Source organism: Neoarius graeffei, chromosome 8, assembly GCF_027579695.1.
Source record: "Neoarius graeffei isolate fNeoGra1 chromosome 8, fNeoGra1.pri, whole genome shotgun sequence".
In the NCBI taxonomy this organism is placed as follows: domain Eukaryota; kingdom Metazoa; phylum Chordata; class Actinopteri; order Siluriformes; family Ariidae; genus Neoarius; species Neoarius graeffei.
In genome coordinates, this window is record NC_083576.1 from 94,573,418 (window position 1) to 94,589,122 (window position 15,705).

At 42.1% G+C, this 15,705-nt stretch overlaps 1 protein-coding gene and 1 long non-coding RNA gene across 4 annotated transcripts in view; both read left to right on the forward strand.

Annotated features, from left to right (window-relative positions):
* LOC132891077 (protein inscuteable homolog) overlaps window positions 1-15,705 on the forward strand; it is a 161,530-nt gene that overhangs the window by 19,798 nt on the left and 126,027 nt on the right. The window contains exon 1 of one of the 3 annotated variants that reach the window (XM_060928558.1): window positions 4,877-4,977. The exons of the other annotated variants lie outside the window; for them this stretch is intronic. The gene's annotated coding sequence lies outside the window, so the exon portion shown is untranslated. Of the gene's footprint in view, window positions 1-4,876; window positions 4,978-15,705 lie in introns of those variants that run through there. 3 annotated transcript variants of the gene reach the window in all.
* Window positions 13,881-14,517, forward strand: LOC132890313 (uncharacterized). The gene is made up of 3 exons (XR_009655182.1): window positions 13,881-14,003; window positions 14,113-14,174; window positions 14,326-14,517. It is a non-coding gene; the product is annotated as an uncharacterized LOC132890313 (long non-coding RNA).

Below are 15,705 nucleotides of genomic sequence, written 5' to 3' on the forward strand. Positions count from 1 at the left end.
AGGCTGAAAACGCCTCTTGCGCCTTACCAGTAATCACACACTGAAGCAATAACGCGTGAGCGGAATTGGGCCAGCTTTGCGCATCAGCTAAATGTTCAAACAAAATAAAAAAGGTATCAGGATCGCTCTCGGAGAATTTAGGCACTAAACGCAAATTACCCCGCACGTCAAAACCCAGTGTATCAGATTGATCGATGCTAGAATGTAAGCCAGAGTTTAACCGAGGCGCAGGTGTAATTTTGCCCTCCCTGATAACTTGGAGCTTATGTTCTAAATCTAAACGCGTCTGTTCAGTCTCCTGACACAATTTTTCAACTGCTAGATCTTTCTGGAACTCCGCCTCAATCTTATACTTCTCATGCTGAATTTGTAACAGTAACAACTCTTTCCACTGATCAAAACTCAAGCCTTCCATTGATATAGCCAACGGAGACGTAATTGAAACTGGTTCCCGCTCAATTAACACACCTGTAGCGACTAAGTTACTCTTCACAATTGCCTTAACCTTATCCTTCGCAAATTGACCATTTACCTCCAGCTGATAATGCTCTGCTAACTTAAGCAGCTGATCCTTTGTACACTGGTCTAATAGCTCCTCTGACAGAGAAGCAATAAAATCTTTAACTTCCACCGTCGGCATTATACCGCAGTGCGCAACGTTGAACAAAACAAACAAAATTAAAGTGTCTGACTCCATGCACAAGCCCACCAAACTGAAAGCCAAACAAAAACAATGCCTGTCCCGCTACCTACAAAGCCCCACAACCTACTTAAGCTGCGGCCTAGCTCTTCATGTAGCTACTGGCGGTGGGTAATTAAGTGCCAAAGCCCAGGAGGGAGAAAAAGCAACCAGAAACTGGCGACTCCTCTCACACTATGGAAACACTCCCGAGACAATTGCTCTAACCGCTTTCACTACAACACTACAGAAACCCCCCCCCGACGAAGTCCAAAGGGACAACACCGCTCCACCTAACAAGGGACATTCATCGCTCATTTAACTCGAACCAGTGCAACAAGTCAAACACTTACCTTATTAAGCGTTGCGCACTGAGGCAGAGCTTCCAAACTTTACCTCAAACAAAACTGCGCCTCCTCAAACAATAGAGACTTCCCGTTTCATTAGCTCTACACCTGTAACCTGAGCTAAACGTGAGGGAATACCCACTACGAAGTGACGTACCTAATGACGACATGCCATTCACAAAATTAACCCGCAACGCTTGCAGACCAAAAAAACTGCATCAAACAATTTAAAAAAACAAAAACAAACGGGTTCTAAATTTGACGAGCCCCCATTTGTCACGGCTTGGCTCAAACCATGACAAAGAGGAAGACACAGGGGTAAAGTTCAAATAATAATTAATTTATTATAATAACAAAATACAAGAAAAATCAACAAAGTAGAATGCGTGAACAATGAGCTCGTGCGTGTTACATACAAAAAAAAGAAAAACAAAAGGAAAGAAAACAAAAGAAGCTCCCACAGGAAACGGGGAAAAAGTGGTTTTAAGGACGTGGCGACACCGGGCCCAGGTGTCGCCAATTCCCGGGATGGTCTGCAGCCACGCCTACAAGGAACACACATACACACACAAAGCAAAACAAACACAGACAAGGCCAGCAGACCATCACAGGTGTGTGTGTGTCAGGTGTGTGTAGGGTGTGTGTGTGTGTGTGTGTGTGTTTTGTGTGTGTGTGTGTGTGTGTGTGTGTGTGTAGGGTGTGTGTGTCAAGTCAAGTCAAGTTTATTTGTATCGCGTTTTTAACAATAAACATTGTCGCAAAGCAGCTTTACAGAATTTGAACGACTTAAAACATGAGCTAATTTTATCCCTAATCTATCCCCAATGATGAAGCCTGTGGTGACGGTGGCAAGGAAAAACTCCCTCAGACGACATGAGGAAGAAACCTCGAGAGGAACCAGACTCAAAAGGGAACCCATCCTCATTTGGGCAACAACAGACAGCATGACTATAACATTAACAGTTTTAACATGAAGTCAGTTTCGTTGATGTTATAAACTCTTCATTGATGGAAACTTGAGTGCAAAACTGTTCATGATAACTGCAGTCCTAAAGTTAGCAAGTCAACTGTAGTCCTCAGCCATAAAAGCATTACTGTAAGAGTCAAGAGCATCCTCCAGGTATAACCCTCAACTGTCCTCATGGGGCCGTCCTTGACAGGAGCGATGCGATAAAACTCCGACCAGACACAGGGCACCAGGATGGATCAAGCAGGTCTGAGGGGCAGAAGAGGCCAGCATCTCAATCCCAGGACCAACATGTAACTCAGAGGGACAGATTGGGGGGGGAAGAGAGAGAGAAAGAAAACACATGTTGTTAGGTATGCCCTAAAAATGACAAGTATTAAGTCTGTGTGGTAGGCTTGCAGAGACGAGAGTCTTTACATCAGGCATAACTCACAACAATGGCATGTTAATATGGTAAAAAATATATCATGACCTGCTCTGGCTGGATGCTTGATTGGGTGATGGGAGCACACTCCTCAGCAATGATGAGATGCAGATGGGACCCTTAGGGCTGGCCAAGACAATTCAGTTACATTTCACCGGGTCTGGGACATGCGACAGAATGTCTGACGGCCGATTCCCTGCAGGCTACGATAGCCAGTCGAGGTCTCCACCCTCTCCACCAAAAGATTTCCTGTTGACTCCATGTAACTCAGAGGGACAGATTTGGGGTGGGGGAGGGGGGAGGGAAAGAAAACCCAGGTTGTTAGGTATGCCCAATGTTACCTGAATAAGTAGGAGCAGTATACATATTGCACCGAGTACAAGCAGGGACTCCGGCAACTAACTAAGACAGCATAACTGAAAGGGGAGAGCCAGAAGGTAACACAGGCATGAGGGGCCCCGGGACATAAAGCAGCAGCCACTACACCGTCAACAAACTCGAGTGAGCAAGCGAGTGGGGACTGACAGCATCCATACATCCCAGTTTACCAAAACACTCTGTCTGAGGACCCTCCAGATCTACACCTTTACCTCATAAACACCATTAACAAAAGGCTTGACTAAACAGATATGTTTTCAGCCTAGACTTAAACGCTGAGACTGTGTCTGATTCCCAAATACTACTTGGAAGGCTGTTCCATAACTGTGGGGCTTTGTAAGAAAAGGCTCCGCCCCCTGATGTAGCCTTCACTATACGAGGTACCAGCAGATAGCCTGCACCTTTTGATCTAAGTAGGCGTGGCGGGTCATAGAGGAGCAGAAGTTCACTCAGGTACTGTGGTGCGAGACCATTCAGTGCTTTAAAGGTCAATAGTAGTATTTTATAATCAATATGAAATTTGATTGGGAGCCAATGCAGTGTGGATAAGACAGGGGTGATGTGGTCATATTTTCTAGTTCTAGTAAGGACTCTTGCTGCTGCATTTTGAACTAACTGGAGCTTGTTTATGCACTTATTGGAACATCCAGACAGTAAGGCATTACAATAATCCAACCTGGAGGTAACGAAAGCATGAACTAGTTTTTCTGCGTCATGTAGTGACATTAAATTTCTTATCTTTGCAATATTTCTGAGATGAAAGAAAGCTATCCGGGTGATGTTATCAATGTGAGTTTCGAATGAAAGACTGGGGTCAATAATCACTCCGAGGTCTTTTACTGCTGCACGTGAAGAAACAGAAAGGCCATCCAGAGTCACTGTGGAATCAGAAAACTTACTTCTAGCTGCATGTGGTCCGAGTACAAGTACTTCAGTCTTGTCAGAGTTAAGCAGAAGGAAATTTATAAGCATCCAGTGTCTAATGTCCTTCACACATTCCTCAATTCTATTAAGCTGGTGTCTCTCATCAGGTTTTGCAGAGACATACAACTGTGTGTCATCAGCATAACAGTGGAAACTAATACAATGTTTACGAATAATATCGCCCAGAGGTAACATATATAAAGAAAAAAACAGTGGACCCAAGACAGAACCTTGTGGAACACCACACACACACATGCTGAGGTAGCAGTTTTGTTTCCCTCTCGTGCCTCTGTGCAGTGTTCGGCTCCACTGAGGTTTGATTTCCCCGGAATAACACCACAAGAATTCCACTTCTGAAGAGCTGCCTTTGTTTTCAGCATGTGTGGGTTCAGGTTAAAACACACACACACACACACACACACACACACACACACACACACAGTCAGAGTGCTGTATGTTCCACCAGAGCAGTGTGATTGTTGCAGTCCACAGTGGAGGTATTTTATTTGTTGTGTTTAGTTTATTAGTCATGTGACTCTGTAGATGATTCGGTAGTTGTTCTGTTCAGATTGACTCAGTAACTCGGTTATATCACATGGACTCATAAATTAGCCTTAATTAGTTAGGTACGTTACTGAGTGAACAGTGGGCAGTGAACAGATGAATCACTTTGTAAGACAGTGAATAAGTGACTCAATTACTGAATCAGTGAATGAGTGAATGATTCAGTGAGTGAGTCAGTTAGTGATTCAGTAATCGACTCATTCTTTAACTCACACACAGTGACTCAGTAATTCACTCACTGATCCATGCTCTCCCTCACTCTTTCATTAATTCAGTCCCAGGTTTTTCTCTGTGTAGATGTTGTGTGTGTGTGTGTGTGTGTGTGTGTGTGTGCTGCTTTATTCTAAACTGTAATGTTTTGTTTGTCTGTCCTCCATAAAGACAACTCTTTTGTCTCTGTGTATTTCACCAAGCTCCAAGGTGAAAAAGCTGAACAGTAGTCAGTCAGATGGTTATTATTCGGGTGAGAGACGGCACGGTCAGTGGAGCTGAGTGTGTGTGTGTGTGTGTGTGTGTGTGTGTGTGTGTGTGTGAGAGAGAGAAACTCATTTATTATTGAAGACTCTTTGAGGAAAGTGTATCGTTTCAACTCAGTGTGTGTGAAAAACACAACAGCAAGACAAGAGACAACACACACACACACACACACACACACCTTCATCCAGCGTGGAGCTCCATAAACTCCAGCAGCTCGGTAAGAACAAAGCTGTGTGTGTAATATTCTGTGTGATGTATGTGAATATAACTGTGAGAAATGTGTGTATGTGTGTGTGTGTGGGGGGGGGGGGAGCAAACATTTGTTGCACTAACCTGTCCTATAATACACCATGGTACAGAGTGGGTGGGGCTTATAGCAGACAGCAGTTGCCTCTGAGCTTCTGTCTCTGTCTCCCAATTGTTAATGAGCTGGACATTAAAATAAACACACACAGCCTGCTAACACGCACTGTTAACGAAATGAACTTGCTAACTTGAGCTAGCATTGAACATTATCATTTATAACTGTGAAACTTTTTCACATTGACTACACACACTTTACAGGATTATATTGCTGTTTGTGATGTGAGGTAGTGAACTCATGTTCATGCTTAAATGTTTAGATCTGGTGTGAATCACTGAGCTGGTATGAACCTGACTCACGTTCTCGGCAGCTATGTTCAGGTTAAATAAGATGTTGTGGTACATTCTTCATGTCTGCTCTCAGAGCTCGACTTATGAATCCAGATTTTAGATTTAATTTGGCCAATCTGGACAGGGCAGATTTAAACATCATCTGATTTTTAATTCACATCAGTATATAACACAGTAGAGCTCCTCGTCTTCTTTGTAATATTTTAAACTTAGCATCATGAAACCTTGGGCAGTTTTGAGAGTTGGTTTAGATCATATTTAACAGATCATCATCAGATTGTTACCATAAAAAAAGATTCTTCAGTGTGCAAAATAATACAATATGGTGTCCCACAAGGGTCTGTTTTAGGCCCACTTTTATTCTCCTGTTCTATCCAGAGGCTTGGACATGAAATACACAAACACAGTGATTTTACTCCTGATGGTTTTCTACAGACACTTCTCACACTTCTGGGTTCTGCATCAAAATAATTGGGGAAACATGACAGTAACAGCACTGTCAATCCATTCATCCATTGTTGGTAACTGCTTATCCTGTACAGGGTCGCGGGCAGGCTGGAGCCTATCCCAGCTGACTATGGGTGAGAGGCGGGGTTCACCCTGGACAAGTCGCCAGGTCATTACAGGGCTGACACATAGACACAGACAACCATTCACACTCACATTCACACCTACGCTCAATTTAGAGTCACCAGTTAACCTAACCTGCATGTCTTTGGACTGTGGGGGAAACCGGAGCACCCGGAGGAAACCCACGCGGACACGGGGAGAACATGCAAACTCCACACAGAAAGGCCCTCGCCGGCCACGGGGCTCGAACCCGGACCTTCTTGCTGTGAGCTGGCGGTGATAACCACTACATCACTGAGTAATCGCACTATTTATATATAAAAGTGTGTTTCTCCACCTTTGTGTTTTAATTTCAGCAGCATTTTGGTGAGAGTCGAGCGCTTCACTGTCAAGAGCTTATTAATGTTTTTGTCTTTTTTCATAATGCAGTGATGTATTTTATCATACAAACTGAACAAAAACATTGTTGAATTCTCACTTTCTAATATTCCCACATGTAAATAATGAGTTTTAAGCAGATTAAATTGATTTAAAAATGAAATTAAAATAATTAGGTGCACCCTGTGTCATGTTAGTGAGTGAGGATTGTTGAGTTTAATCTGTACAGATCTACTGGAGTGTAAAACACAGTGATGCCATTCTCCATGTTGGATAAACTGGAGCTGTGATCATGTGACCATCAGGAGCCAATCACACAGTGATTTAGAACAGGAGCTGTGGAACATTAAAGCTAGACAACCTTTTGATTTCATAAAATCGGTGAAATTTAGTTCTGTCTGAAATGTGGTGATTGTGATATCTGTTTATTTCTGTAATATCTCACAAAATATCAGGCCATTCTGTGGCTGGGAAGTTATTTAATTTGAGGGGATTAAAGCAAATAATGTGCATGAAATCGCTCGCTTGGCGCAGTCAAGCAGACAGAGGAAGTCCGTGTGCGCATGCGCAGGTTTACCTTCTTCTTCTTCTTTTGGGTTTTACAGTAGCTGGCATCCACAATGTTGCATTACTGCCATCTACAGGTTTCCCTTTGAGCGTGCACTGACAGTTCCATCATTCTGTCGCTAAACGAACAGCTGATCACACCGAGGTGCTCGCTGAGCGCCCATGTTTATTAGTTTTGTCCTGCGTTTCCTTTCCTTCGTATATAACATAACGTCTTTTCTTCTCACTTTCCGTTACTGTAGTCGCTCTTTCATGTTTCATTCGCACACTCACGTCCTCCATTTTTCTCTCCTGTTTCAAATTTGTATCCCACAATGCCTTGCGCGAACGGGGAAAGCCCACCGTGTCATGTATGATGTAGTATCTTGATGTTAGGCAAGGAAAAAATAGTGGAGAATTTAGGGTCACAGGGCTCTAAATTAATTAATTGTTGTTTTAGGAAAAAAAGTAATAAAATTGAAAGTCTATGATTTGAATTCAGTAGCTTTAGGTCCACTAAAAAAAATTGGGTGTCAGGAAAAATTATTTTTATAAGCTACACTTAAAAAACTGAAAGGCAGTATACCTTTAACCCTTCAGTCATCCACACTCAACACACACACACACACACACACACACACACACACACACACACACACACTAGAGTTCAGCACACAGTGAGGATTTAATACTGAAATTCAGGAGTCAGTCTTCAGATGTAATGACAGATGCACTATTCAGAAGTTGTGTGAGATTTATGCACACAGGGGCGGAGTTTGTCTAAAACATAGGCATATCTCGGTTGTACTCATTTCTGACCTTGATCTTGAAGGAGATACGCAGAGCCATGGCCTCACTTTTCGTTTATGAATACCTTGAGACCTCAAGAATGGCACAGGAATAGTTTTAAGTGTTAACAATAAATCTAATATAGTAATTTTTATGATTAAAGTGATTTATATAGGTAGCGGTCTGAGTGAATGACTTTGACGTCCGTGATGTCACAGCAGGAAGTCTATCGGTCTCATCGCCATTTCCGCTATACTAAAACACAGAGCTGACTGCAACTCCGATCCTCCATTTTGAGCTAATTTATCGCCGTGCCATGTAGATGTTTTGCTGGCGGTGCAGCAGCATGACAGAAGGTGGATTTACGTTGCATTCACGGCCCAAGAATGTTCAAACTGCAAAGATTTGGACGCGTTTTGCGAGAAGTTCACGGGCACATTGGGCGCCTATGAAGTGGTCTCTCCTCTGCTCTGCACATTTTACTGAAGACTCATACGAGACCTCTGATCTGTTGAGGAGCGTTGGCTATAAGCCCAGATTGAAAGAGGGTGCAGTACCAACAATTAAAGGAAAAGAAAACTACAAGAAAAGGAAAGTAAGTTCAGTTGCACCAGTTCTCCCGGAGTGTGAGCCGAGCAGTAATGGCGGAGTACTCAGTATGGAGAAAATGGAGAATGAGTGGAGCAGCCGTCTGATTTCTCCGCTGGATATGCTCGCCTCAGCAGCAATATCTCACCCTTATGTGGAAAAAGTGAATGAACGAACAACTGAAAGTCAGATCGTTTCAAAACAATTGGCCACAAGATCGGCCTTCAGGAAGCGAGAACACAGATGGGTAAGCGCCGACTCTCATTTGGATACAAAACAAAAACAACACGTTGTTTCCCTGCATTTAGATTAATCCATGTGACTTGTATTGTGTGTTTAAGTTAGCGGTATAAGATTATTTAATTTGCTTCAGAATGTGATTGTCTCAGTTCATCTGATTATTTAATGAGCCTTTTACGTTTTATCAGTGAAAATGCGTGCATGTACATGTATGTTGCATAAGTTATAGCACCCATCCTGTTTTAATGAGAGTCAACCCACAATCAGTGAAGTCAAATCAGTCTTAGTTGAGCGAGTCGGTAACGCTATTTCTTACTTTCTCCATAAATTTTTATTTATATGACTTTGGTCTATAGCTGTAAAAGGCCTCGGCCTTAAAACCGGTTCCCGCTGTGACGTCACGCGCTCAGGGCTGGCTGGCTCAGCGGGGCGGCGCCAATCACAACTTTGCCGTCGATTTTAACTCTCAAAAATATATATTTTTATTCCCATTTATGCAGCATACAAGAGTCAAGGATGGAGATACTATCCACTCAGAAATTTATTTAAAAATAAAGGCTCTGTGTATCTCATTTAAGTACACTTTTCTTGTGCTTGTTGTTTTATAAAACAAACAAACAAACAAACAAACAAACAAACAAACAAACAACCCTTGTTTTATTTTCCTCCCCTCCCCAGCAGGGCCTTCAGACTGATGTACTGAATCACTCAGTGCGTTTACATGCACATAGAGAAAATCAAATTTCTGCCGTAGCTCGACTGAAATCGAAGTTCTAAATGCCATGTAAACACCTTAGCTCGGCTGAAATCGAACCGAACTGTATTTCTCATAATCGAGCTACACGACCTAGATTATGCGATTGTAGCCGAGCTACTTAGTGCATGTAAACCCTATCGAGCTACGTAGTCGAGCTGCTTACTTCAGCACTGCCCCTTCCGGAAGTGACGAGTGACGAGACCACAAGCGGGAAACACAACAGCCTCGGTCGGCATGACAACAGTAGTAGAAACATGCACTTCTGGAGCAATGAGGAGATAGAGTTCATGCTCATTCAGCTTAAGGAGTTGAATATATATATATATATATATATATATATATATATATATATATATCTCGATGTTATATAGCTCTTCTTCGTGATGACAACCAGAAGTGTACCAACACGATGGGGCGTGTAGCGCCACCTGTGGCTCGGGTGCACAATGTACCTCACACAATAGGTCGATTTCCTTGTGTGCATGTAGGATTGGATTTCTCTGGCACCCCTGCTGGGACCCTTAGCTCGATTACCGACAGTAGCTCGATTTGGATGTGCATGTAAACACACTGACTGACCTACTGAAGTGAGAGTGACGTAAGAATGTGTTTCTGAAAGAATATTTAACCCTGTCAGTCACTATGAGTAAGGCGTCTGCTGTGTGACTGTGGAACCCAACTCTGAATACCAGTAACTTTCATCATGTAAATATTGCTGCAACTTCTGGATGTAAATTATATTATATTTGGGTTCATAAAGATAACGGAGGGATTATTATGATTAATTATCCCGTCCTACACTAGCGAGCTGATTTGCAGTTATTAACTCACTAACAGAAGTTCACTTTTAGTTCATTGTGTGTGTGTGTGTGTGTGTGTGGTCTGCTGCTGCTTGTGTTCAATCTCTTATTATACACTGTTTATAGAACATCATACATTTGCACCTTGCACTGTGAATCTCTTGTGGGGAGATGAACAAGTTACCTGTCAGTGTCACAGCTGGGGGCGGAACTGCAGCACGGTGCTCTCGTTAATAAACTCACTACTGAGGGAATAACTGAGCGTGAACCCGAAACCTGAAACCCTGTACACAGTGTGTTATTTACAAAGACTCCATATCTACATCCCCATACTGCGCTGGTTTTGTTGCACTTACACTCTTTATAATGTTTATCATGTTGATAATGTTTATACTGTGACTTCATCGCTGCAGTTGCTCACAAACAATTCATATTTTTATTGCATTCTTTGTTTATTGATTGTAAAGCGGTTATTGATTGTATTGATTGTAAGGAGGTTGTAAATCCAGTGTCAGTGCACCTGCGCAGTGTTCGAAGCTGTTACTCGGCGTGGTAATGAAGGTGATCTGAAGGGGTCCTGCTGCTTCCTGAGGCGTCTTGCTGAAGTGTTCTTCAGGAGGGTGTGTGCTCTCGCTGGGGTGAGCTGTCAGTGAGGAGAGCAGCGATTTTCTCTTCTCACAAAAACGACACTCACTTTACACATCAAAGAGAAACTGCACACCATCTCACACACACACACACACACACACACACACACACACACACACACACACACACAATCTCTCTCTCTCTCTACCTGTCTCACACACAGACACAAACACATCTCACACACAAAGCATGTCACACACACACACACAGTGTATACAGTGTGTTAGTGTGTGTAAATGTATACAGTGTGTGTTAGTATCTACAAAGTGTGTTATTGTGTGTTACTTTATACAGTGTGTTACAGTTTTTTACAATTGTTTACACACAATTTTGAAAACAGGGCTCCTTTTTTCTAAACACGTCACACAATTAACCAAACAGCACACCCAATTAGCAGAACATAACAGGTTGGTAGCAAAATGGACTATTTCAGTCAAAACTGTAAACAAATTGATAAAAACCTTATAATGTTCTCATGTCACTAACACATTCTTTCAGTGATTCTACACTGTCTACATGCTATACACACTAGCACAATACATTCAAAATACATCTGTAAAAACCCTTTTACATTATATGGATCTTTTTCAGAAATATTTTTTGAGAGCATCAGGATAATTTAGATCACAAAATATTTTGACGAACCCAAGACTTTCTTCATGATTACTATGAGATATACAGAGAAAATGTACAATAAACTTATCAAACAATGCACAAAACTGCTGCAGGCCGACAATATTTATTTCTTTTACGTACTTTACCATATGTTCAGTACAATTCATATGTACAGTTTCATGTCAGTCAACAGAGGAAAAGACTAAATTGTAGTTCTTACTACTGTAAAGTGTAGATAGTGTAAATAAAAATAAAAATCTGTAGACAAATAAAAGGTACATCCTGTACACTTACAGTGATGAAGAAAAAATAAAGCAACAATACAGTAACAACAATACAGCAATACTCTAATCGTCTCTTCGTCTAGCTGGATCAGGCCATAATATTTCATCCACATCACAGGCTATGTCTTCATTGGCAAGGCACCGTTGGAAGAAACGCCTTGTGTGACGGATCCATCCCTGCACAGATGCTGCTTCAATAAGGTCACAGGCCTGCTCCATGGCCTCAATAAGGGGTACACGGTCATAGGGCCGAAGGTCGTATACCTTCCACCGCCAAGCAGAAAAAAACTCCTCAGTTGGGTTGAGGAAGGGGGAGTACGGTGGAAGGTACAGGACAGCAAAATGAGGGTGGTCATTGAACCAGTTTTGCACCAGAGCAGATCTGTGGAATGAAACATTGTCCCAAACGACAATGTACTGCATCTGGTTCTCTTGGTTTAATTCTGTGATCTCATGGACTCTGTCAAGAAATGCCAATATTAGATTGGTGTTATAGGGGCCCAGATTAGCATGGTGGTGGAGGACTCCATTTTGGGTAATAGCAGCACAGAGGGTGATGTTACCCCCTCTCTGCCCAGGGACATTGGTGATTGCCCTGTATCCAATTACATTTCTCCCTCTTCTTCTCGTCTTTGAGAGGTTAAATCCTGCCTCATCCATGTATATAAATTCATGTGGGATAGCCTCTGCATCCATTTGCAAGACTCTCTGAAACACAGTAAAAAACACAGTAATTTTACATGTAAAAAGGTTGTGTGCAATGTGCAATGCATAAACACACACAGTGTACAATGCCACACCATAGTAAGCTGAAAAATACGTACCTCCACATACACGTTACGCAGGTGTTTCACCCTCTCAGAATTTCTGTCGAATGGCACTTTATACAACTGCTTCATGTGTACTTGATTTTTTTTTAGGATTCGAGCTAATTTTGACAGAGACACTTCATGAATGTTATTGAAAATGGTGTCATTGTTTATGACATTGGCTTGGATCTCTCTGAGCCTGATGCAGTTGTTGGCCAAAACCATGTTGACAATGGCCATCTCTTGTGCCTCAGTGAATAAACGGCCCCTTCCACCTCGGTGTCCTAGACCCGCAATCCTACATTAGACAAAATCATTAGACTGTACGTAGACAAAAAACACATGTAGTTTACTGCAAAATGTTCCAGGAAAGGATACCAAAAGTGATGATAATACAACAAGCAGTTTCAATGTACAGTGCGGTTAGTTTACCTGTTTTGTTGACGAAATGTTCTAATTACTGATGCCACTGTATATCTGCTTAAATTTGGTTGGACTCTAAGTCCTGCTTCCCTCATTGTGAGTCCACGGTTTATAACGTGGTCAATGAGTGTTGCCCGGATATCTGCGTTTACATTTGGTCCTCTTCTTCTTTGTTCTGGTGCTCTTACTCTCACTCGAACTCTGCCTCTTGCTCTTCCTCTTTCTTCTCCTCTTTGACCTCCTCTCATTCTCACTCTTCTTCCTCTAGCTCTTTCCATTTTCGTAGATAAAGTGGGTGAACTCATCTGCTGCCTTAGCATTTATACCTGAGTGCTGTATTTTCAAATAAGCACTTGTGTGTTTCCACACCTGGTGGATGTAATTGGCCAGTTTGTTCATTAGTGTGGTCATTGGCAAGCCAGGACTTTGTAATGAGAAGGAAGTAACCTCACAATTAGTGTTGCCACCTGTCCCGGTTTTTCCTGATTGTCCCGGATTTTCATGGTCTGTCCCGGAAAAAAAAAAAAAAAATCCGGGACACTGAATGTCCCGGTTTTTTGTACATGATGGGCAAAATGTGTATTTCAACTTGCGAGCCAGCTGAGAACCAGTTTGTTTTTCCATAGCTCGCCCGTGCTAAGCGCCACTAAGCGGAGCCACGTCATCACGTCGCTGAATACGTCATTACGTCGCTGTATACGTCACTTACGTCGCTGTATACGTCAGTTACGGCGCTACGTTTACATAAACCTTGGCGCGAATATCAAAGCAAAAACACGGAAGAAGCAGCAGTAACAACAATAATAATAATAATAATGGATGACTTCGCGTTTGTACAGCTGCTGCTTCTCGGCGCTTAAAAATGGTGATCTTTCATGGTCTTGTTATTGTTGTTGGTCTTAACAACTCCGCCCCCCCGCTGACGTAAGCGGTTCTTTCCTCTGGCCCAGCAGAGAGTTGGTGCTAGCCTGGAACCGGCTTGGACTGATAAAAGAAACAGACTCTGTTGCAATGGTGAAGGCTGAGCTTCAAGTCAGGCTAAACTTTCAGTTGTCCTGTACTGAGTTCAAGACATTCATTGAAAATCAGCCAGGACTCACAGCAGCAGCAAAGAAAAACACCAAATATAAATGGAAGATTAGGTAAGGATTTGGTGAATTAAATAAAATAGTGTAGTGTAGTAACATACTCCTGTGTGTACTGTATGTGCCCAGTTATATCAGTTACATGTCCTCCTATGTATTTGTTTAGCCAAGAGCAGCAGAGGCACAGGCAAGCACAAGCAAAGCACACACCACACTCTAAGCAATCAGGTAAACTGTTTGACACTACACCTTACACTGTTACATTCAGGTATTCTTAGATACAATGAAAAATTAGATTATTTATTTTTATTCCACATAAGCAAACAAACAGAACTTAATTATGTATTTCCCTTTTACCTGTGCCCACTACTGCCCCCAGGTGTCCACAACCAAAAACTGTTGGAAATAAACCAAAATACTGAAGACCTAGCCTAGTAAACTAGACCCACCCGCCTAGCGGCCAAAAATATTTTTGCCTAGCGAGTGGGTCTAGCCTCGCACCATGTAAACAAAAACACTCCGGGCATCAAATCGTGCCCGCCAATCACAACGCAAGGTTTTTGTTTGGATTCTTTGGGTGGGTTTTTGCAGGAGTGACGACAAAGCTGCGCGACGCTGGAGAAAGCACAGCAGGAAAGATGGCTATGGCTAGTGAACAGCGCGCATTTGACTCCGCTTTGGAATCAGTTTTAGAAGAATTAGACTTGGAGTTTTCGTTGAAACATGAGCAGGAAGAGGCTCTCCGCTCATTCCTTTTCAAGAAGGACGTTTTCGCTGTTTTGCCGACCGGCTATGGCAAAAGTCTGATCTACCAGCTGGCTCCGCTCGTAGCCAAAAGGATGGGGCTAGTTTGTGCAGTACGAAGAATTAATAAACAGCTTTGAAACATTACTTTTTGATTGTTTCTTATTTTCCCGTTATTTTAAATTTAAGGGAAATTATTTCACCAAACACCACTAAATAAAAACTCTCAAAAACAGTTTAAGCAAACCCTTGAAAAACACCTGGGGAAAAAAAATGAGTGTATGTTAAGTATGTGGTACAGACTCCAAACTTGTGGTCATTATCTCCAAACTTCTTAATATCTAGAACATGTTTATTAATTAATACGCATTTTGAAAAATTATTTATTTCAAGGTCTCCCCCACTGCTTTCTGTCGCTCTGACTACGTCACAGTCACTGTTGCGCTGATTGGTCAGAGCGTTGGCCTATACGCACAGAGACAGTTTGAAAGACAGCGGTTTGTTCCTCCTACCCGCTTCGGAAATGTCTACGGATCGAGGCCAGACTAAATATTCACATTTAGTCTGGCTTGCCAGGCTAATGAAGACCTGCTATATTATGTAAAGCAATTAACTAAACAAATAACTAGCAAAAGCGTCATTTTTACGAATTAGAGCAATACAGTTTCAGCGTAGAACGGCGATTTTTGTCTTGGGTTAGATGTGTGAAGGACACCGTTGCTTACAAGCAAAAAGGTCGATTGGATGATCGAAATGTCCAGGATTTTTGTCAGACACAGGTGGCAACCCTACTCACAATCCTTATCTGTGTCTGAAGTGTGAAAATGTGTTTTAAGTTTTGAAAATCACTGTGTGTAATGTTTTGCAAAAAGTGTGAAGCTGAATTTGTGCTGACTGTTTTGCTTCTCTGCAAAGGTGTTTTGCTTCTTAAGTGTTAAGATTTGTTAACTGTCTGAAAATTTTCATTTTAGTGTGTAAACAATTGTAAAAAACTGTAATGTGTGATAGTGTGTGT